This window comes from Rhipicephalus microplus, chromosome X, assembly GCF_043290135.1.
Source record: "Rhipicephalus microplus isolate Deutch F79 chromosome X, USDA_Rmic, whole genome shotgun sequence".
NCBI lineage: Eukaryota > Metazoa > Arthropoda > Arachnida > Ixodida > Ixodidae > Rhipicephalus > Rhipicephalus microplus.
Window position 1 is genome coordinate 117822850 of NC_134710.1, and position 24819 is coordinate 117847668.

A 24819-nucleotide genomic window follows, 5' to 3' on the forward strand; every position below is an offset into this window, starting at 1 on the left:
TTAGTTATACTTTTTATTCGCTGCTGCCTGTACGATCCCCCAGGTCCCTTCAAGCTGTTTTTCAACAGCTTTTTTGCGTGGAGAACCCCCAACTTTTTGTGTTGGAAATAAACCCGAACCAAACAAACAAGACTTCATTGGCGGATACATTCTAATAATTCATCGGCCGATGTATTTCAATACTGATCTTTTTTAATTGATACAATGTCTTCCACGACAGAGATGAAATATGTTCTGGTATAGTGTTATGAAATGCGGCTAAAAAGGCACTCTGTCGTGCATCTTTACGATAACGATTTTTTTTTCCCGACAACCATTTTACTTTTCCCTGCTAAGCGGTGGAAGACAGCGACAGTGCAGCGGCGATGTAGGTGGCACCTGGAAAAAAGAGGAAAGGCAAGCTCTCTGGCGCAAGCCTCCCCCGCTTCTCACTAGAGCGAACCAACAGTTTTGGTATGTATGTCATTCGTTCAACAAGATGATAACAAAAAATTGGTTCAATGATGCGAAAATTAGTTGCAGAAATGATCATGGAATTCTTTTTTTTTTTTTGAGGAGCCAGTACATTTCTTTGACTCGTATGTAAGAACACGCAATTGCGAGTAGGTAATTTGGTACGCGCAGCTAACACAATGACATAATATTTCTGCGGATTGTATTAGTATTTTATTGGGCGCTTTTTTGTTGTAGGTATCGATATAACTGCTAATCTCTACCTGGCACGCCGACTACATACTGTCTGGTCGTCGCTTGCGCGAGAACACTGCTAATTATTTAATCTTGTACGTACATACGTATCGAACAAGTTATCCTAAAACCTCTGTATATGTTGACGAGTAGAAAGAAAGAGAAATGGCTATCAAAGAAAAAAAATCGGCAGTAACGGCCGGTGATCTGTGGTCCATTTCATATTTTTTTGAGTCGGTATGTGAACTCCTAAAAAAATTAATGCTCTTCCCAATATGCGCATGTCATTCGGTGACCGGAAGCCGTTCGTTAGTGCCGCATAAAGACACAATTGTTATCTAGAAAGGAATATGACGTCTATCTTGATTATGTGACTTGTAAACGTGAAGCTGCATGGCATGCTTGTTGGATAACTAGTTATTTTACAGGTTCCTAGGAATGTTCTGGCGTGGTGTAGTGGGTAGATTGCTCAGGTGGTGATTATAAAGTGGCGAGCTCAAATTTTCTGGGCGGATGATTTTTTGTCATATTGCTTTTTTATTTTCTAATGCGTCAATACGTTCAATATCACTTCCTTCACAAATATATTTATTTATGGTTAACAGGCACCACGTTTTAACGCTGTAAAGCCGTTTTGCACTGTCTACCCAGCACTTATTAAAAACATGCTGCTCCAAATCTTTCGTTTTTTTTTTCATATTGTGTCAAAATAACCCCTTCATGTCGAAACAAAGTAATCATATTTCCCTTACCTGGATGATGCCAAGTTATTGACTTACATTAACCGCCGGCCTCTTAGCCAATCCGCCTTAGTGGGTAAAAGCCAAAAGAAAGGATGAAGCAAGCAGGCAAGCAAACAAGCAATCATCCCAGTATCCAGTGCAATACAGGGCCCATAAAAGGGCATGGCACAGGACACATGTACCCAGAGGCGCTGGGTTTTGCAATAGGGTATCTATCTATCTATCTATCTATCTATCTATCTATCTATCTATCTATCTATCTATCTATCTATCTATCTATCTATCTATCTATCTATCTATCTATCTATCTATCTATCTATCTATCTATCTATCTATCTATCTATCTATCTATCTATCTATCTATCTATCTATCTATCTATCTATCTATCTATCTATCTATCTATCTATCTATCTATCTATCTATCTATCTATCTATCTATCTATCTATCTATCTATCTATCTATCTATCTATCTATCTATCTATCTATCTATCTATCTATCTATCTATCTATCTATCTATCTATCTATCTATCTATCTATCTATCTATCTATCTATCTATCTATCTATCTATCTATCTATCTATCTACGTCTGGGTACTGTCGTGATCATCTCCTTCATTCTACTGCATCTCCTGCATTCTACCACAGAGCCACGCCAGCTCTCGTAATTACTACCGAAAAAGATCCAATGCAGGCGTAATGTTGGTTAAACGTGAGTTGTGGTTTGAGTGCTGCTCATCTAATTACAGCGAAAGCTGTTATGAAATGTAAACTCGGGTCATGCGCGGTGCCGTAGTTGTCCACCGTCGCCGCGTCTGCCACCGTCGCTGTCCGTAACCACTGTCACACGAAGTATGAAAAAATCACAGCATACCCATGGAGTGAATGATGATGAGTGTGGCGAAGCGTCCATCAGCCCGTCCGTGCTTTCGTCCGTCCTTTCGTTCGTTCTTTCTTCCGTCCATCGACGCGACTATCCATGCGTCCTTCCGTCAGCCCGTGCCTCCGTCTGTAAGTCTGTCCATCTGTCTGTCTATACGTCTGTCCATCCGTTTGTGTGCCCATCCATCCGCGTGTCCGTCCATCCGTCTATCAGTGTGCTAGTCTGTCTGTCCGTGCGTCCATCCGTGCGTTTATCTAGTGAGCACTCCAAGTACCGCCATCTCCCATCTCGCATCGCCTGTGGCACATATCCACTCTAGAGCAGGTATTTGCCACCAGTGGCTACGTACATCACCAACAACAAACCCCATGGGATGTCAAGACCCACGCCCCAATAAGCTTCGCCCCTAAAATTAAAAAAAAAAAACTAGTAAGGACACTGCAGTGGGGCTCGAAAGCGGGTCTGTTGTGTGTCAGCTCAGTATTCTGCCACCAAGCCTCGCCGGTGCTTAAGAATCGCTCGCAAACTTGCATTAAGCACATTTATGCCGGAGAAGGAATCGCGTAATATGAGTAATAAAGTGTTTTAAAACAGCAAAAGAACAACCAGGCATCACACAATGGGAATGGCGCAACGAGTGGGTCATAAAATACTCCAACAAATTACAAAACATTGTTTTCTTGTTACCTATTAACTGTGGCACATACTCACTTCTGGCACAACTCCTCATCGTCGTCAGCCACTGCATGAACAATTGGCACAAAGTTCCTTGCGAGTGTTTATCGAATACCACGCTTCTCAGGAGTATGACGAGGCAAGGCCGGCATACTTCCGGCATGCCGGCATGCCGGCCTTGCTTCTCAGAAGCAAGTCTGGCATAGCGAATGCCGGCCTTGCTACACAAAAAGTTTTGTTATGAATGGCATAATGGGTATGAAGCAAGTATGTTTGCCGTGGTTACCCAATGAGTGTTTAGACAAGGCTGAAAGGGTGCTCTTCTAGCTTTCACTGTGACTGTGCTGCGGCTTCCGTGCAGAGCTGGTGTTTTTTAATAAACAATACATATGTGCTCTTACTATACAGGCGTCATGTCGGGTTAGCGTCAATAGTAGTTAAGTGCCAGAAACTGAAGGTAGTCTACGTGGCACAATCAGGGGCTACCACCCTCGCAAGCACGAGGCCTTCATTTCTGACCTACAACTTCTGCTTAAACCTTCCCAGGTCCACTTCGCTGCCCATCCTTCGCATGACATCTTCATAGTACATGGAATCTGCTGAACGTTTTCCCGTGAAGCGCATGAGCAAAAAGTTTGTTCCAACTTTGAGAGATGGTATTTCTTCAAGCATGCCGTCTAACCCTCTATCGCGTTAAAATATATCTTTAATGATTAATATACTGCGCTATAGTGACTGACACAAAGAATTTAGGGAGGGCACACCTTACGAAGTGGACACGAAGAGTACACTCCCAACTGAATTTTGCGCTTGTCATGAGTTTGCATTTGTGGTGTTCGCTTCGTAACGTGTGTCCTTCCTATATAGCTTCTTTCGTCCCAGTAACTGCACCACAGTATTTTAATGATGCAAAACCAATTAGCCCCAGACATCACTCTTCTAAAGTCATGTCTTTATTCTCTCAAGGATTTGCGCCGCGCCCATGTACGGAACAAGATACTCGGCTTTTGGTATAAACTCCCCCCCCCCCCGACATCAGATGGGGCTCGAAGGGGTGGCGGGGGCTATTACCCCCTTATAAAACGCATCCTTTCGCAAGCGACACCAATGATACAATGGCAGCATTTGTCATATGTTTATCAGCAGCACATCGCCAGCAGGCAGCTGCACTGACCGCCACACCAACTGTAAGGCTTCCCATGCGGCCGCCAAGTACTCGGAGTGGCCTCCCTGAGAGGACGCAAACAAGTTGTCATTTGCACCGGAGAACTTTCAATTTCTGGCTCCTGTAAACAAACCACAACAAGGGGAGCTGCCTACTCTAAATAAGGTTAGGGTACCAAAGACGAGGCTAAAGTTGCCAGTACATGAGGAATGTTTTACATATGACACTATCATGATTATCATGTTTAGAAGTGTCATGTTTGGTATTACGTGACGCTAACGGACGACGAAGGTATCGAAGGACGACCTTCGGCGTCCGTTAGCGTCACGTAATACCAAATTTGATATATGTTGAGCGGGCGAAACAGCCGCAACGCGCTATGAGCATATAGAATGTAGTCATGTATTACACGACACGCATATCATGACTATCATGCTTGGACGTGTCATTTACTTTCGTCGTGTGTTCGCGTCACGTAATACCACATTTGGTATATGTTATGCTAGCGAAACGGCCGCGAGCTTATCAAGAGCGTGGCATGTAGTCATGTTGTTACAGAACACACATAGCCCCACCGCGGGGGTCTAGTGGCTAAGGTGCTCGGCTGCTGACCCGGGGGTCGCGGGATGATGTCCCGGCTTCGGTGGCTCCGTTTTTGATGGATGCGAAAATGCTGTAGGCCCGTTTGCTCAGATTTGGGTGCACGGTAACGAACCCCAGGTGCTCAAAATTTACGGAGCCCTCCACATGGTGTCTCTTATAATCATTCTGGTTTTGGGACGGTAAACTCAATGTGTCAGTGAATGTGCTTACATGACACGCGTCTCACGATTATCACGTTCGCGCCAGTCATATACCTTGGACATTCTGTCATGTTCTGTAATGCCAACTTTTTTATGTGAAACGACCATAAGCGCAACATGAGCGTGGAGTGCAGTGACGACTTACATGACATGGATGTCATGATTCCCACCATAGGGTCTGTCACTTGTGTTTGCCATGCAGTCAAGTCACACTATACCAGTTTTGCAACATGTCGCGTGAACGAAAGCACCACAAGAGCAGAAAGACCATGAAATGTAAATCGTGCCTTTCATGACAAACATTTGATGAATTTCATGTTATGACTAGTCACTTATGCTCGTCATACAGTAATGTTATGCCATACCAATTTCGGTATCGATACTAATATGGCAATGGCTAGGAGAGCTAAAATTCGTAGGCGGCTGGATAGATAGATAGATAGATAGATAGATAGATAGATAGATAGATAGATAGATAGATAGATAGATAGATAGATAGATAGATACTTGAAGTGCCTGCAGTACGAAAAAAAAATGCTTCGTATTTAAAATGATCATCTTGACCATGACCGAAAAATTGAGAAAGATGCAACTGAAATAAATATTAAAGATTTTTAGTTCCGAGTGAGGACCGATCCTGGGTCGTCTGCATGGCAAGCAGGTGTTGTACCACACAGCCATGCATCTGCTTGGAAGTACTGGGAAAATGACTTCCTTTGCTTCGTCTGCTTGTTTACAGTCATCATCTTTGTATTAAAATATTTAACCTGGCCAACAGGCACCTTAAATACGCCAATACAAAAAATGTAAACAAAAGTTTCTTTTGAAAGAAAAAAAATTTGGGCGACTATAAAGTTAAACCATCCCTCGTTTCTTCCTTCCGAAATAGTCACCAGCTGTAAATAATTGGTCGAAACATTCTGGGTCATGTACACAGCACAAGGTTGTTACATGTGGCAACAAGCTAATCGAAAAGGATTCGTGGCGTTACGACCACTTATGCACGAACGTGAAAAAAAAAAAATAAGAGAATGAACTTTTTTCTATACGACATAATGGTTGCCCTTGATTATCAGTATTTAAAATTTTCTGTGTGCCGTAAGATCGCCAGCTTGTTACATGACATCACAAATCTGTGAAGCGTCGTGGTGTTTTCTACATTGCATGAATATCAAACAGCCCATTCATGAGCTGAAATACAACTAAAACTTTTTGGAATAGCGGGAGAGCTTCCCCTTCTAAGCTTAATTCAAGTAGGCGTGCCACCGCTCACAATATTAGCTGCTACTTATAGAAACTGGCGAGATGGGTTCCTTTGAGAATAATAAAACATTTTCACTTGCAGCATAACTGAATTTAGCAGTTTGCACGCGTATACATATTTGTGAGCGCTTCCTTGCTTATAGAAAGGGGAAGAGAGAAAGAAGCAGCGCTTCGTGTGTGTGATTCTTTGCTGCATGAGTTGTATTTTGAGCTTCTTGAGCTGCAGAATTGATTCAATATGATTCAAAACAAAGCATACTCGGCGGCAACTTTTCTTGGCATTAGAGCGAAGGCTACAGAGCCAAATCATGTGCATCCTACCACCAGTGAATGTAGTTCTACAATAGCGTCCGTATTTTCAACATGGAATACAAACGTTCGTCCGTTATTTTCCGCGTGGAGCTAGCTTGAGACAGGTTTATGTGTACCGCAAATGCTAAGCGGCGTCTTCGTCTTCATGAAACGCTGATAATGCGCCCCCGTGATTTTCCACAGCGTTACGAGACGTGCGCCAAAACGGACTACTTTGCGTAGCACCTTTCACAGACTAGCTGTGAGGCTATTCTTTTTTGGTGAAGAAAAATGGTTTCTTGGAGGAGCAAGTGCTTTGACCACTCCATTAAAAGCTTGCTGATTCGCATCAGTAGTTGCATCGGCCAGGCACAGCCGAATAAAAGCGTGAACAAGTGATGTAATGTTAGAGGGGCCCTGTTCAGTGCTATATTTTGCTCTGCAATGCTACAGCACAAGGCGCCAAAGTGTCGCTTATGTGGCCCGCAGCGCAAAGAGCATACAGGAAAAATATTCGCAGCCTAAATATTGGAAAAGCTTCAGTTATGTAACACTCCCTCATAATGTTTTCATGGTCTCCTAGCTTTACAATTGAGTGATTACTGTCGTGAAGGAAAACTTGAACTTAGGCGTTGGTTTCCTCAGCGTGCAGCCAAAAATAGTGACTGTCGAAATGTGGGGTGGGGGAAGAGGGGGCTCAGCCCCCTAACTTTCATCAGAGGGGGGGGGGGGGGAGGGCTAGAGCACACTCTGGCTCCCCGGCTGATACGCAAATGCCATTCATCACCTCAATTCCATACATTTGGTAAAGAAAAGTGAAGGAAGATCGGAGGGTGTGGTCGGTGATATTTGAATATTTTGAACAATGCCTAAATGCACAGTAATTACGCGCAGCAAGGTGTTTTTAATGTCTTATTGCGGCCCTCTTGTGTACGTCTTTGCAACCCCGTACTTTATCACTGTAATAATATGTGATAAACTGTTGCATAGATCAATAACTTTCGACTGTACCTTATTTACAGTGTAAGCAAATGTGCAATGACCAGTATAGACAGCGTGCCCAAGCTTTTTTTAGTCAGAGCAGAAAAGACGGGCCGAGCTGCAACTTCTTCAATGGGCTCGTCGGCTGCTCCTCGTCGAGCATGTTGAATTCGTTCCTGTATTTCATGCAACTTGCTCTCTTCGGCTCGACTGGATGGATCAACGCATCTGTAGATCTGAAAAAGTACGGCATTGCATCGACTGACATCCCTGAACGCGCCTGAGCAGATGGGCTTCTTTGTTACTTCAGCGGTGACTGTAGCGAGATGTACCCACCCCCGAGCTCGATGTCATCAATGCGGAGGACCATAAGAGACGGGCCGATCTGCAACTTCTTCACTGGGCACGTCTGCTGCTCCCCGGCGAGCATGATGAACCCATTTCGGTATGTCATGCAGATTAGTAATAATTACTCCACTATCAAAATCTGTAACCATTGTTTCATTCAGCTGACATAACGCACATGTCTATCAAAATTGTGTTTTTTGTTTATGATGTTGTATGTTCATTACGGATACAGTGTGGTAATGTGGGATTGGAATCAGAGCCGAACACAAAGGAAATGCTGCGTAAAATTCTTAAAGACCAAATATCCATGCAAGCTAGACTTTACACCATTGAGTCAAAAATCGAAACAGCTTTCACAGAACTCACAAGAAAAATTTCTAGCCTTAAGGCAACAATGCAGACCATGCAAAGCAAATTGATCGACCTAGAAGACAGGAGCCGACGCAATAACCTTCTCGTGTTTGGTTTAGCAGAACGCCCTCATGAAACATTGAAATCGCTGGCAAATACAGTAGTTTCTGAAATGTTTGAAAACATGCTTGGTGTGAAGGTGAGAACAGTCGAAAGAATTAACCGAATAGGACAAAAGAAGAGAAACAAAAACAGACCAGTGGTACTACAGTTAATTGACCACCGTGAAAAAATAAACGGGCTTAGAAATCGCGCTAAACTGGAAGAAAAAAGATATCTCCGTTGCTGAGGAATTTTCACCGGAGTCAAACCAGAACGCAGTTTTAGGAAATCACTGTAAATGAGAGAAAGAGAAGCGAGAAAGTGAAGCTTGTAGACGACAAACTCACCATAAAAGTAGACGCATACGCATGGGATAATACTGATATGAAAATAATGGCAATTTTAGCACCTAACAAACAAATCTAGGAAAAAGCCCTAAACTACTTCAGTCACCCAGATGTGCTTCCGCAGGGTTAATATAAATGCTGACAGCATCGTAGACAAGCTTAGCGACTTGCAAAGTATTGCACTGGCGCATGAGCCAAACATCATAATAATAACTGATACTTGGCTGCACTCCGGTATCGCAGACTTCGAGATTACACGACACAAAATATACTGAAAAAACCGAGATTCCCGGGCAGGCGGAGTTGCTTTACTGTTCCGTAAATCTCTGCATGTCCCAAACTTATTGTATACATAGTAGGCACTGAATGCATCATTGTGAAAGTGTTTTTGGCTGACTTCCATCTTGTAATCACCGGTTTTTACCGCCCACCAAACTGTGATAGATTTTTCGACAATGTGAATGACTTTCTGTGTACAGCTCGTACGCATTGGAAGAACATTTTGCGTTTGATTTTAACGTCCAATTGGTCGACTAGTGCACTGATTTCTCTAGGTCTCTTGGTGCGGCAGCAGAATCTTCAGCTGATATTGTCCTGTTTCATGGGCTGACACAATTGGTAAAGCACCCGACCCAAGCGCGAAACATATTAGATCTTTTTTTTTTTTTGCGTAAGTGACCACGTCCTCAAGCTCAACCCGAGAGTCTTCGTATTTGAGGGAATTTCAGATCACAAAATAGTGTGTCTAACGCTAGAGATGAACTTCCGAATTAAACCTTCTAAATATCAACATTTCATTCCCGCGTTATCACCTGCTAATAATTTTGACATACTTGATGCTTTAGATAATCATTTTTCCTAGTTTGTAAGCCTTTCGGAATTTCACGATGCACCCATTGATAGATTATGGTCCTTATTTAAAAAACTTGTTCACAAGTTCATTGACAATTTCGTGTCCAAAAAAGCGAAACGTTGTACGTGAAACAAATCCTTGGATGACACGAGACATGTTGCGTCTTGGACGAAAATTAATGAAACCAACAAAGAATGACAAAGCATGGCCATCATGGGCTAACTTCGATAAGCAAAGCAACTTGCGCCGACAGTTCAAAATTGGCATATCTAAAGCAAAAAACCACTATCAAAATGTTTCACTCCAAAACTTCCTTCTGTCATCCTCGGATAAGCTCTGGCAATATTTATTTCCGAAACAGACCCATGTGTTTGATATTTCTGTTGATGGCACCATGCTAACTGACAATATTTTATTACAAACACTTTGAACAAGTACTTCTGCTCCGTATTCACGAATGATAATGGCGAGACACCACCCATAGCTATTCTTGATGAGATTCTACCCATAGGTCTTCTCGATTTGAATGAAGTGGGAGTGCTTGTGTATGCTTCACGACATCGACGTAAAAAAATCACAGGGTGTCAATGAAATGTCCAATGCCTTCCTACGCAGATACGCCAAATGGTGCACCAAATATATTTGCATTATCTTCGACAATTCGCTTTCGCGTGCATAAATACCTTATGACTGGAAGCATGCAAAACTTACACATATCCCTAAATCAATTGACAACTCACTGCTTGCTTCTTACCATCCGATTTCGTTACACTGTAACTCACCAATACTCAAAGTACACATTATATTTAAGCACGTTTTGGTCTTTATTGTAAATAATGACCTCTGTGATACCCGACAACACTTATTCCGCCGTGGAAAATTGACTGTAGCACAACTACTGCAAACTGTACACGAAATCACAGCAGTACTGGAAAATTTACGTAAGATCGACCTAATATTCTTAGATCTTGAGAAGCCCTTCGACCGTGTATCCCATCAAAAGTTGTTATCAAAACTTGAACCTATTCTGAAAATGGCTGGTTTTTTCGATGGATAAAGGCGTACCTGACAGTTTGGCGGCAGACAGTCGGGGTTAAAGACACTAAATCTGTCTAATCTGGTGTGCAGTCTAGTATACCACAAGAATCAGTCCTAGGTCCTCTATTTTTTCTACTGTTTATTAATGACGTAGTGAAAAACATACAAGGTAAAATTCGCCTGTTCGCAGACGACTGCATACTTTACCAAGAAATTCGCAGTGAGATAGATCAGGCTCTGCTGAATTCATCTCTATCCGTGATAGCTACATGGTGCTTAGAAGGGCTGATGAACCTCGACCTAAAAAATAAAACAAAACAGTTTCGATGGTAATAACGTGCAAAAAGAATCCGTTATCTTTTGTATACAGCATCAGCAGTCATAACTTACCATTTGTTTCCGAGTATAAATACCTTGACCTAGTGATCACGTGAGACTTTAGGTGGAATAGTCACATGGCTTACACTAAAAATACAGCCATGAAAAAGCTTGGATATCTGAGGATAACCTTGTCTAAATGTTCGAACAATATAAAATTGTTGGCATACAAGACATACCTTAGGCCATTGTTAGAATACGCTGCTCCTATCTGGGGTCCCTAGTCAACAACAAGTAAAATAGAGAACACACAACGAAAATTAGTCAGATTCATTTTCAATTCCTACCGTTGTCACACATTCGTTAGCGCTTTACTACAGGACGCGAACCTTAAACCTTTAGAGATACGACGCCATAGAGAGAGGCTTAAAATGTTATACCGAATTCACCACGAACACGTCGAAATAGACAAGGATTCGTACATTAAATCGTGTGGCCAGCGCCCTACTCGTTCGTCTCACTTGCTCAAAATAATGGGGTATTCCTGCCGAACCAACTTCTTCAAACATTCTTTTTTCCCTCGTGCCATCCGCGAAAGTAATATAGCGGGCTAAAGAGTGCTGCAGGGGCATCCCTGTATATTTCATGTCAATGCATGTTCTATACCAATAAAGTAAGTGTATTTGTACTCTTCGCCTTTGTAATTCTATGACTATAAATTGCATAATTGTATTGAATTGTATGCAGTATAAGCGTAGATATGTACACGTGTTAAATCATGAATTGCTCCTTTAAAGTGTTTAAAGGTCACCGCTACAGAGAAAACAATTAAACTTGGGCACGCGCCAAAATGGGATTCCTGTGATGAAAGAGACCGAGACCAATTCGCGTATGATGTGTCCATATCATGTAGCCTGGTGACGACAGCGTCACATTTCCCTGTTGTAACATTAGACATGCTGGCCGGAACACTGGATACATTGAGTCACATTTCGCGGTAGTTGCTCTTTCTTCTGCCCGCCGTCGGTTACAGCGCTAATGTGCGTGTACGTGTGTACACTCTTGGAGAGGATGAGCTTAAAAACAGAGAAGAAGAAACAGTGACTCAAGCCATGTTCGGTGGTGCATCAAGTGGTGCTCAAATTATTTGTTGAGATCAAGTTTCTACGACTATGGAATAAGACTCATATTTATAATTGACACTCCGCGATGTTCAGTATCAAGGAGAATAACTTATATGTGTTGCGAATGATAGAAACGTCAATTTACGGGCATGTTTCCTTTGTTAGATATGATGTTAATTATACCTGACAGACAATTGTGTCAAGAAAAGTACAGGGGTTGTTATTAGAAGTAATTGTAATGCGACTGTGAAGAAAGAAGAGTGGACGAAAAGAAAGATAATTTGCCGTGGGCCGGGGCTCAACCTGCGTCCTTTGAAAAGCGCGTCCTATGCTCTATACCAACTGAGGTACCACAGCGTCTCCCCCCCCCCTTCCAATTTATGAACTATGTATGTTCATTTTAAACGTGGGTGGGCTCTACATGACAGAACCGCACAGACGGGCAATATGGTTTGTCATTCGGTTATATATATATATATATAAGAGTGTCACACCGGTCCCGTTAATTAGGGAGGCGATCGCCGGGCTAATTCCAAGAGCCGAAGTATCGGCCCCCCGAACCGCACCACGAAAGCGTGGACAATTTAGAAGTGGTCCTTTTTGGCGCGCCAGCGGACGCCGGCTGTGGCCCAAAGAACAAGTCAGAGCCGAGAGTTGATAAACAAACAAATTATATTCTCAATAATGGCAGATCGAAAACAATACACAAAAATGCACACTCCACAATAGTTGCATACAATATGTCACCAATCAAACCAATCAATCAACGTACTACACAATACAATCAGCCACCCTTGAAACAACGGACACGGACAACAATACGAGCTATAATGCAGTCGCATGCATTGAACAACCAAGACACTTAAAGACTAAAGAGATAGAAAACCTATTCAGTCCAAAGTTCTTGCAACCAAAGTCGAGATGATACTCTTCCGAGAATCACTCACTCAAAGTCCAGCGTTGTTGTCGTTCCGCAGCCCTCGAAGTTTCTCTTCCAGGAAACCTCCCGTCTTCAATTGGCCACTCTTCAAACTTCAACTTCTTCGCCGGAAAACGTCGGCTTCACACACGCAGCGGTTGCCACGCGTCTTCGCTCGATAGCGGTAAACACACTCTCTTGCCTGTAGCTCGAGTCATCACCCCTCAGGTGGAAATCCTCTTCATCTCCGGCTTCGTCCCTACGGACCAAAACCTTCGCCGACTACACGGCGGAATCCCTACGCGCTCTGGCGTTAACTTCCGTCTCCTCCTGCTTTCTCGTCTCGGCTGCTCGATTAAATACCTTCCGCGCCACCTTCCAGAAAGTTCTCCTCATTTCGTCGGCGCGATGCGCAACGAAGGCTGGGGAGAGGTGCGAGACGGTTCGACTGCCCTCCGCGTCGGATGACTCATCTCGGCGTGGCCACACCTCCTTCGTTCTAGAAAAATCGCGGGCTTGCTCGGCCGCCGTTGTGGGGTGAGGAGGTTCGTCGATGAAGCCACGCTTCTGCGGGGAGAGCGCGCGCCCGGGGAGCCTTGGCCGTTTGTTTTCTTTTTCTTTCCTTTTTTTTCTTTTGACTTCGCGGCGTTTCTCCCGCCCGTTGTCGCAAGAATTTGGCGGCGCGCTCATTTTTAGCGCTCGTTCTGTGACAAAGAGAAAGAAGGGTATACCTAAGGGCTCGTTTTTCCGTGTTTTAACACAATATTAATGAGATCTAACAGACAGTAATGCCAAGGAATGTACAGAGCAAGTTCTTAGAACAAATGGAATGTAAATAAGAAGAAAGAAGAAAGAAAAGTGGATGAAAAAATAACCAGCCGTGAGCAGGAATCGAACCTACGACCTTCGAATAACGCGTTCGACGATATATATATATATATATATATATATATATATATATATATATATATATATATATATATATATATATATATATATATATATATATATAGAGAGAGAGAGAGAGAGAGAGAGAGAGAGTCAGCGCTGACTATGACCTTCATCTGCATCTGTATAAACCAAACCATGCATTGCATTTGAATCGCAGTTTGTCACGCGAGCTGGGTCGCTTTGACTCTCGCGCATCTGTATCGAAATATAAGCTGAGTACTGCCGTGCCCGACATCGTCAAATGAATGGTGGAGCGTGCTTTTGTCACCACGTTTTCCTCCTGCTCTACCAGTCAGCCCTGGAGCTTTGGTTTGGTCGACGGTTGTGCCTCTCAAACCAATGATGGCAGAAACCAACGCGTCCGCTGCTGCAACCATCTCTTCTCAGCCAGTTAGGTTTAACTATACCATAAGTTCCTCTCGACGATACTTTCCGGTATTCTCTTGCCTTCAGGGCGAATACGTCGAGGAATAGCTCGACAATTATGACCGCACCAGCGTTTGTAATAGTGGGACGAGGTGCACAAAGTGCGCTACGTTCTTTTTTACCTCAATTCGGTAGCCAAAACCTAGTTCTTCAACCACAAAAGCGACTTTTCTGATTGGTCGGCCTTCACCGTCATCTCCGTCAGATATTTGGCACGTCTGAAGGATGCTCTGAAGTAGCAAAACAGAAGCTCGCAGCCCGCATCCAAGGGACCGAAGAATCATACACGAGGCTACACTGAAGATGTTCTGGCTCTTTGTCACCATGCCCACAGTGACATGCTGGAGGACGATCACATCCGATACATACTGAAAGGCATCAACTCTGTGGCCTTCAATGCTCTCGTCATCCAGAATGCAAATAAATTACAGGAAGTCATCACCACATGCCAACGCCTGAACGCGCTCCATTCCATGCGCCTTCCACACGCCTCCTGTGACGTTCGCTTTACTGGAGAGCATGAATTACGAGCCTTTATCGGTACAATTGTCAGAGAGGAACTGTCAGAGAGGCACAATTGAACGCCACCTAGACTACTGAAGGCCCCCCGCACTCCTCCGGGACGTCACCACCCCCAGCCCGTACGCGGCGCTTCTTGACTGCGATCGATTTACCTATAAACGCAGCTTTTTCTTTAATTCGCGTTAAATAAGTCAATACGATGATAAAGAGGCCAATGCAAGGCTGGGTCATATCTTGGGGCATTCCACCGTAGAGGTGCCTTTTGTCTCGACCGCATATGTACATTCGCACATATAGCTGTAGTGCGTCCTCGTATTTTTCGCTGCCTTTTTTGTTATCTGTTTGCGCGACATGGCAGCTGGTGCTTGTAACCGAATGCTAAGCAAAACACGCTTTTATTCTAATGAACAAAGCTGAAAGCTTTTTATTGTTGTTTTGTAGTTGGGTTTACAGGTTGGAATATCTTATGAGTTGTAATATCTCGTCGCCTTGGTCATTGGAATTTACCAAACATAACTCTAACAGCATGGATAATTCCGTCATCACTGTTCTTTTAATCTGTGCACTATCCACATTTCCAAGCAGTTCAGAGAGTGATACCAAACGTACAATAGTTTCAGAACAACAAATAAATTTCATTTCGGGAGTGAATATACATGCACATACACACACAAACACATACACACAGAAATGCAAACACATGATCATTTCAAAGTAACTAACTTTGTTTTCGTTCCATTTGCTTTCTTTTTGCTCAGCGCTTCATTTCTCAGAGAAGCGTAGTTTTTGAGCAGGATGTTTATGGCTGGCAGCAAAACATTTTTCATTACTGAATCAGGAGTGTGGTCAGCTGCACAAGCATCAAATTCTTCGTTGTCATTCAACAAATACATAAGAACACTAAGTAGAGTCAATCGATGATTACTTTCTGCATGAAACAGAAGCTCATGCTCTTTAGTAGTGACACGGTCGAAAACAACCTTCGCGCAGAGGACTGAATGAATTACAGCTGGCTGTGGGAACTTGAATCCACCTCAACTGATGCTGTTAATCAGCACATATTCACTTTCTTCTAGCTCTCATTCCGTGACTGTTAGTATGTCACGGCAGTCATCACATGGTTGTCGTTTAAGAGCTTCGTGTGCACAGTAGCCGGCGATGTAGACCAATGCAGCCATGTCCTGTCGTGGCTTGTTTAATTCAGCATTGGTCAAGCATATGTCGTACGTCCTGATTGTCTCCTCAGCAATAGGCTCATTTTCATTCTGACTGGGTGATTCAGGTATGTCTGCCAAAATCAGTGTGTTTTGTAGGCGGATGTTAGCCTCAGCCTCTAACGCTTGAGTTATCGACACGTTATAGTGCAAACCACATAGTCACCTGTACCTCCCAAATCGATCCTCAAGCGAGTCAGTTTGGAATTTACGGAGGAGCACGTATCTAAAACTAAGTTCCTCCAAGCAGTACCTCGACACCTTGATCAGGGCATACGTATAGTTAGCCATAAAGCTGTGTTGGTTTCTTTTGTGAGAGCGCCTGTTTGCACGTTTCTGTCCCTCCAGGAATCAAGCCAGCCAACAAACTTGTCCAGATATTGCAGCTGCTCGCAGCTGATATTGCGCACTGGCTCTTGCCACACATCTTTTAGCCTGCACCCTTCATAAGGAGTCTTCACATTCACGTTGTGTCACCACTTTACAATTAAATCAATGAAATTTGCTGTACCACCAGCAAGGACCAAACGCAAACATTCATCTTGAATTCTCAAAGCCGACGACACGAAGGTGTTAAATATCTTGAGAGCGAGCTTATCATTTTGTCGCTCTATGTTACTTGGGTTCAGAGCCTTGTAAGTTAGCCCATAAGCAATTTTCACAACACTATTTTCTTCAGCTTCAAGCAGTTTTCTTAATGTTGTGAACGATGCACCTTCCAGCCTTTTATCCTCATCATAACAATCAAAATGTGGATAATACAGGCACTTGTCAGAATTTTTCGGGTTACTCCAATTATTTCGAATGCATTTTAGCAAATGCACTGTGTCAACAATGTAAAATAAAGGTTTCTGAGGATCCACTGGATGATGATACACTATTTCTAAATGGTTGCTTTTTGCAAACAGTGACATTACCTTTCTGTTAATTGAGTTATCGTCTGTTATTACTGCCCCTACGTGAAGGCCACAATCTTCAAGAACGATTATTACTTCTCTTAGCACCTTATGTAGTTCTTAAGCTGTAATTTTAGACACTGGTAATATGTGTGCTACATCTTTAAATGCTGACAGTAAACCCTGAACCATAAAAACGTGCGCCGTTTTCGCTGGTTCAGTGCTGTTAACAGAAGCTCCTGTTAACCTGCCTGCTTTGTAGTTAAAGAAACATTGCAAGTGTATTTCATCAAGCATCAACGTGACATGTCTTCCATGCAACTTCAGTAGGCTGGTCCTTCTTTTCATGTACCGTAAGAGCCCTTCTTGATTTTGTTCCTTCAAAGGACTCGCATTATGGGAGGCACATACACGTTTAATTGTCGGAGGGTGAGGCAATACGATATTACCACTGCTTCGCAAAAAGTTGTAACCATGGGGAGAAATAGTGTAAAACACAGTTGAAAGAATTAACAGTTCAGCTGAATACCTTTTGCTTTGGCACATCAGGAGCTGGCACTGTTTCCTGAGAAACATTATTGCTTCTACTCTTTCATGCTCCAGAAGGTCGTCCTTAGAAATATCCTCGAGGAGGGAAACCACAAGCTTTAACGCTCCATTCACTTGTTCATCTTTTCCAAGTTGTCTTCTACGACAGTACTCTTGTACGCCGTCCAGAAGTTGCACCAGCACACGCATGTTATGAACTGCTTTTGGAATGCCAAGCCGCCCGTCTGACGTAAGGCGAGCACCTCCCACAAAGACGCGCACAGACATATCCGATGATATGATTATAGACGAAATAAGATGCGGAGTTTCTTCTATTGTTGCCTCGATGTGCGCAAAGATGACATGGCCATCGGCGTTCAAAACTGACCAATTCTTTTTTTCTTGTAGCAGGTGCAGGCGAGAATATAGGCATGTTAACTTGTTTTCTTCCAACTCCTTCTTGTGCGCCAGCACGGACTCCTCAATAGCTTTCTGAAGTTGCTCATCTTCTCTTCGTTTTTTCTTCATTCCTGGTTCTTCTGTCGATTTGTGAGTATCCGACAGGTAGTCAGGGCTGTCCGAAAAAAATATAGGTACAGCATCGTGCGTGAGTCGCGTCAGTTTCATCTTGACTTCAATGGTGCGACCGTCGCAATTTTGTCGTTGTGTGGAGATATTCCTCTTTAAAGTGACATTCGCATACCTGCACAAAAGACATAAATCGAAATCAGTTTGTTTCCACGTGAATTGTGCCTCTGTGCACATGTAACAAAAATAGGACCGTTCAGGCGTCGCTATTAAAAAATCGCGGCGTCTTATTCCATACCTGGAAGGATGCAGCAACACAATCCGTTGTAAATAAAATGGCGCTGATGCGTGCAACCAAACAAAATGATGCCACAACTCCGGTCTGATATAGGCTTTCTCACGTTAACACTTGCGATTCTAGTGAGCGAAAGAACAACCCATGTTGTAGGTACTTAGCGCAACTTAGTATTCCCTCGAAAACACGCATCCACCCGAAAAACGCACCTCAAGTTTGCGTAGATGTGTGTGTGAATGTGAGCGTGTTTTTTGAAGGAATACGAAGTTGCACTAAGTACCTACATCACGAGTTTCCAACTAGCTCAACAACGAGTTCTAAGAAAAACAACCACATGACATCAAGTCACGTGCATGTAAAATGCGTAAATGCCCTCACATTTCGTAGGTACCACGTGGAAAGTATGCCCACAGAAAGCTCCCTCCTCCCACATTGATAGGTCCTACTATCATCAGCGCTTTGCAAAAAGTTACATTCCTAGTAATCTTCTGTGGCCAAATATTTTTGGGTGACATACGTAAAAACAAACACTTATCAAGGGATTTTTAAGCTTTGCAACATCTATGTCGCCGCGCCACACAGCTCGCTGCCATTGTGATCTCCGCTCAGGATCGCGAGGGAAGTCGAACAGTCGTACTTTGTGTCATAATTCCCTTTGCGGTTCGGTACACAACAACGTCCCATTCTTCCGCACATGTGGCAGATAGGCACGAAAAATAAAAAAAATATTTAGCACCACACGAAGAACAGCGAAGAAAAATGGCACACGTGGCCAGCGAGGAGCTCTCTAGCAACACAACACCGACAACACCGAGGCAGTAAAAGCGAGGAATGCTGAGAAAGTTGCAGCTAGCGCCATCTCACGCAGGTCGCCCGAACGTTGCCTGAGGAGCGGCGGCTCGCTTCCTCGGGCCGAGTAGGGTGACGTCACACAGCTGGAAAGGAGGAATGCGGGGGCCTTCAGTTGTCTAGGTGGCGTTGACATGCCCCATCTCCTGTGCCCTTTCGTGCGCCTTCATACGCATTATACCTAAGTGACGACAACATAATTAATAACCGGTATGTGAAAGGTTACCACTAACGCATGCGCCGTTGGATGGTGGCACGTTCGCATCTCTGAACTTTTTTGGATAAGTTTAGCCTGTGTTGACTAGGGAACATTTCATGTGACAACAACGCCGGTTTCCATCGCTCATGCATGTTTACAGATAGTAGACTAATTGCGTCCCGATTTATACGCGTCATAAAAGCAGCATCACAATTACAGTTTCTCGTTAAACCAGCCATATTTTCGATGGGGGAAGCTCGGGGTTCGTCGCAAGTTTTGCCCAAGTTTGCAACTATAAAATGGTTTTGAAATTTTACCCAACTATGAGCACGCAAGAGCATGCCGGTGTGTGTGTGAATAGGACAATGCGAATATTTTAGAAATGTTCTTATCTCGACTACACCAAGCAACGAACACTCCTTTAACGGAAGGTCTGAATGGACAATAGACCACTAAAAATCCCCTATTAAGGTATCATGATTAATTAACTTGCGGTATATGTTGAAATTTACCCATTGTGCTGGGTGAGCTTACAAGGCATCACTTTGAGTGAAATGTTTAAATGGCGTAGACTTTCGAGACATGAGCCGTCAAACTATAGTAGTATAAGTGCACTTTTGATAAAGCGACATTTAAAGCAATAACCTCTGTTTCGTGCACCAAAGCACAAACATTTGGCAGATCTCACGTACAGTGGGAATCGATGATGCGAAGCACGAATGAGGAATGTTCATATGTCACTTCAAAATCAGCACAACGTTACGAGGCGGGTGGACGTAGTACACAGTAAACACAAGTAGAAATGTTATGCGCACTCACGTAAAAAATGCAAGTAGTCACGTAACGACGGAACCACAAACGTTTGAAATACCAGCACCAGCAGTGACAGGCATGCAAAGTATGCCATGCATGACTTCCATGTCATGAGTATCATGTTTGCGCCTGGCATTTGTATTCGTCGTCCACTCACGTAACGTATTACAAAATTTGGTAGATACAAAACTATCGAAACTGCCGCGAGGGCATCATGAGTGTGGTAAGTAGTCATGTTCTTACATGACAGGCATGTCATGATTATCATGTTTGTACCATTCTTATACTTTCAACATCCATTCACGTCACCTAATACCAAATTTTGTATGTGTGATTGTAGTCATGTTTCACATGACACGAGTGTCATATTTATCATGTTTGGACGTAGTTTACCTTCGTTGTCTATTCACGTCACGTAATACCATATTTGACATATGTGAAGTTAGCAAAACGGCCGCGAGTGCGCTATGATCGTACCATGTAGCCATGTTTTACATGACACGCGTATCATGCTTATGTTCCGACGTGTCGTTTACCTTGGTCGTCCATTCACGATACGTAATACCGAATTCGCTGTAAGGGAAGCTATCTAAACGGACACGAACGCATCATGAAAGCGGTATATAGTCATGTCCTGACATGACACGCATGTCATAATTATCATGATTACACCAGTAATATACGTTCATTATTACGCACATATGTAACGAACAAGTTATCCTACAGCTGTACGTGTTGACGAGTAGAAAAAAGAAAAAACGGCTACCAAAGAAGAAAAAATCGGCCGTAGCAGCCGGCGATCCGTGGCTGTTCCTACAGTCCATTTGAAATTTCTCGGAGTTGGTATGTGAATTTCTCAAAACAATTTCTGCTCTTGTCAATATGTGCATGTCAATCGGTGGCCGGCAACCGTTCGTTATTGTCACATGAAGACGCAACTGTTATTTGGAAAAGAATATCGCGCCTAGCCTGACGGTGCGGCATGCTTGTTGGATAACAGTTATTTTACAGGCTAAGGGGCATGTTATGGCGTGGTGTAGTGGGTATAGTACTCAAATGGTGATTAGAAGGTTGTGAATGCCTTACGTGGTTGGTTTTTTTTTCATATAGGATTTTTATTTTTAAATGCGTCACTTCACTTCAAATTTTGTAATGCGTCATCACTTCATTTACAAGTATATTTATTTATGCCGAACATGCACCTCCGTATTAACGCTGTAAAGCCGTTTTGCGCTGTCTACCCCCGCCTCGCTATTACATGCTGCTCCAGATTCCCAGTCCCAAGCGCTATACTGGGCCCATAAGACGGCATGGAACTGGACGCTGGTACCCATTGTGGCTGGGTGTTGCAATGAAATCTATCTATCTATCTATCTATCTATCTATCTATCTATCTATCTATCTATCTATCTATCTATCTATCTATCTATCTATCTATCTATCTATCTATCTATCTATCTATCTATCTATCTATCTATCTATCTATCTATCTATCTATCTATCTATCTATCTATCTATCTATCTATCTATCTATCTATCTATCTATCTATCTATCTATCTATCTATCTATCTATCTATCTATCTATCTACGTCTGGGTACTATCGTGATCATCTCCTTAACTTTAAGAAGTACAAACTTAGTTTGGTGGAGGGGTAATAGGGTATCGTGATTATTGAATTGTGGTGATGATATAAGTGAAATGAAACCCCCGTCGCGTACCACAGCAAACCCTTTTCTTCAGACGCGTGTGGCACATGCCCGTGTACCACGGAACTACGTACGGGTGTGAGCCGCAGGTGTTTGGCACTTCATATCTATACTGAAGAAGGGAAAGAACCACATTGGTAATTTGAATGCGAGAGCGTTAAAGGGAGAGCGTTAAAGGGAAGCTGTAGGTAATATAGAATTCAATCAAACTTCGTGTTTAGACAGGACCGACATTATTGTTGGCGATGTCTTGATTGTTTTTGTGGTTGAAGCAGCAGGAACTTTGGAGCAGGCGAAATAAAAGCTTATCTTGCTCCGCTTGCGCTTGTGTGCTGAAAGTGTGGGCATGAAAACATACGTCATCTTCGTTTCCTCAAGCCACGAGCACGCATTCTTGCTTAACTTCAACCACGGCATCCGTAACTAACACATGACGTGCCGTTTCCGGAAATAATCGAAGAGGCCACACTTTAGCAGTGCTGCTGTTGCAGATGACGCGGCATACCAAGAATGAGATCACCGTGTTCGCTCGGCGTCTCAAGAAGCCTGCTGACCACAGCCTCTGTTTTTTCACCACAAAGTGCTATTGGCGTTCACGTTTGAGAACTCTCACGTAGCTTTTCTAATTCAGCAGAGATCAAACTGTCCTTACACGTTCCTCAGTCATTTTTGACAAAAGTGCTTGAGCTTCCGTTTACAAACGATACCCAACAGTGCAGCGTGTACCTGAAGAAGGCAAAAAATAAACGTATATGGTCCCAGCAGGACTTGAACACAAGCATTCTGCGCAGAGTAAACGAGCATTCTACCACAGAGCCATGTCAGGTCTCGTAGTTACGACGGAAAAAGATGCTATAAAGGCGTAAGGTTTGTGAAACGTGGTTTGTGGTTTCCGTGCTGCCCATCTAATTTCAGCGGAAGCTGTTATGAGATCTAATCTTGGGTCACGCGTGGCGTAGTCCGCTGCCGCTGCTGCTGGTGTCTGTTACGACTGTCGCACAAACTAAAAAGAAAAGCTGTTACCAAGGACATAGTTGGACTCGAACCAGGGTGCGCTGCATGACAGCCCAGTACTTTGTTACTGAGCCACGCCAGGGCTTAGGAATTGTGCGCAAACTTGCCTTAGGCAGGATTGATGTCGCGAAAGGAATCGCGTTAATATGACTAATAAAGTGTTTTAGAACAGCAAAAGAACAATCAGGCGTCACAAAATGCAAATAGCGTTACGAGTGGGTGGTCCAATACTCCAGCCCATTACAGAAGCTTGTTCTTGATCACCTATCAACCGTGGTGCATTATCACTTCAGACATAATTCTTCATCTTCTTCAGCCACTGCGTGAACAACAGGCACAAAATTTTTGCAAGTGTTTAACGGACACCAGGCTTCTCAGAAGAATGACAAAAGATAGCATCTCGAATGCCGGTTCTACTACACAGAAATTCTTATTATTTATGCTGTGGTGGGTATCAAGCAAGTGAGCTTGCAGCACTTGCCCAATGAGTGTTTTGACAAGGCTCTGAAAGGCCGCTTTTCTAGCTTTCTCTCTGCCTGTGCTCTGCCTTCCGCGCAGGCCTGGCGTTTCTTATAAACATTACATATGTACAGTTATGAAACAAGTGTCACGTCGGCTTTGCGTCAATAGTAGCTAAGGGCCACCAACTGAAGTTAGTCTACGTAGCGCTCTATGGGGCTACCATCGTCGCAAGCTGATGGCCTTCATTTCAGACCTACAGCTTCTTGTTACACCTCCCAAAAGTCAACCTCCCTCTGCATGCCTCACATGACATCCACCTTTATAGTACGTGGGATCTGCACAACTTTTTTTTGTAAAGCTTCAGCAACAATTTTGTTCCAATTTTGAGAGACAAGTTGTTCTTCAATCATGCTGTCTAACCCTCTATCACGTTAAGTATATCTTTAATGATGAAAGTACTGCGCTAAGGTTACTGGGATAAAGAAGTTAGGGAGGACACACCTTAGAAAGTGGACACCAAGAGCGCAAACTATCAACTGAAATTTGAGCTCGTCATGGATTTGCAATTGTGCTGTCCTCATCGTAACGTGTGTCCTCCATATGTAGCTTATTTCGTCCCAGTAACTGCACCACAGTATTTTAACGATGCAAAACCAATTAGCCCCAGACCTAACTTTTCTAAAGTCATCTCTTTATTCTTCCAAGGCTTCGCGCCGAATCCACGTACGGAACAAAGGACTCAGCTTTTGGTACAAGCTCTCCCCTCCTTCAGATAGGGCTAAAGGGGGCGGCGGTGGCTATTTTTTCCTTAGAATATGCATTGTTTTGCGAATGACACAGACGATACCATGACACCATTTGTCATACGTTTATCAGCAGCACATCGCCAGCCGGCAGCTGCACTGACCGCCACAACAAGTGTAAGGCTTCACATGCGGCCGCCAAGTACTCAGAGTGGCCTCCCCGAGTCGACTCAAACAAGCTGTCATTTGCACCGGAGAACTTCCAATTCCTGGCTCCTGTAAACAAACCACAACAAGGGGAGCTGCCTAGTCTAAAAAAGGTGAGGGTACCTAGGACGAGCCTAACGTTGCCAGTGTATATGGAATTGAAGGAGAGCCAGTCGCAGGTTAGTTGGAAGACACTACAGAAACAGCTCACGTAGTACAGCTCTGTCCAAGAAGACCACCTCGTGCACAACTATGTGCTGCAGGTGACGTAGGAATTTGTTGGGACGTCGGTCCCCAAGTGCTTTGTTGTTCAGGAGTAGTTGGATGCGCCGATGTTCAGGCTGAGCGAGGCGGAGAAGAAAAATGTGCTTGTCTGCCGTGTACGGGGCTTCATCAAGCGGTCGCGCGAGAACATGTCGGGTATTTCGGCCACTGCCTGTAATTGCAAGGCTTGAAGGAGTAGCTCGTACTCACTAACTTCTGATGTGACGCCATGAATGTGGATCCCGATCTCGGCTTGATTCCAAGACGACAACAAGTTCCACATCCATTGTGTCACGTCAGAAGTTCGCA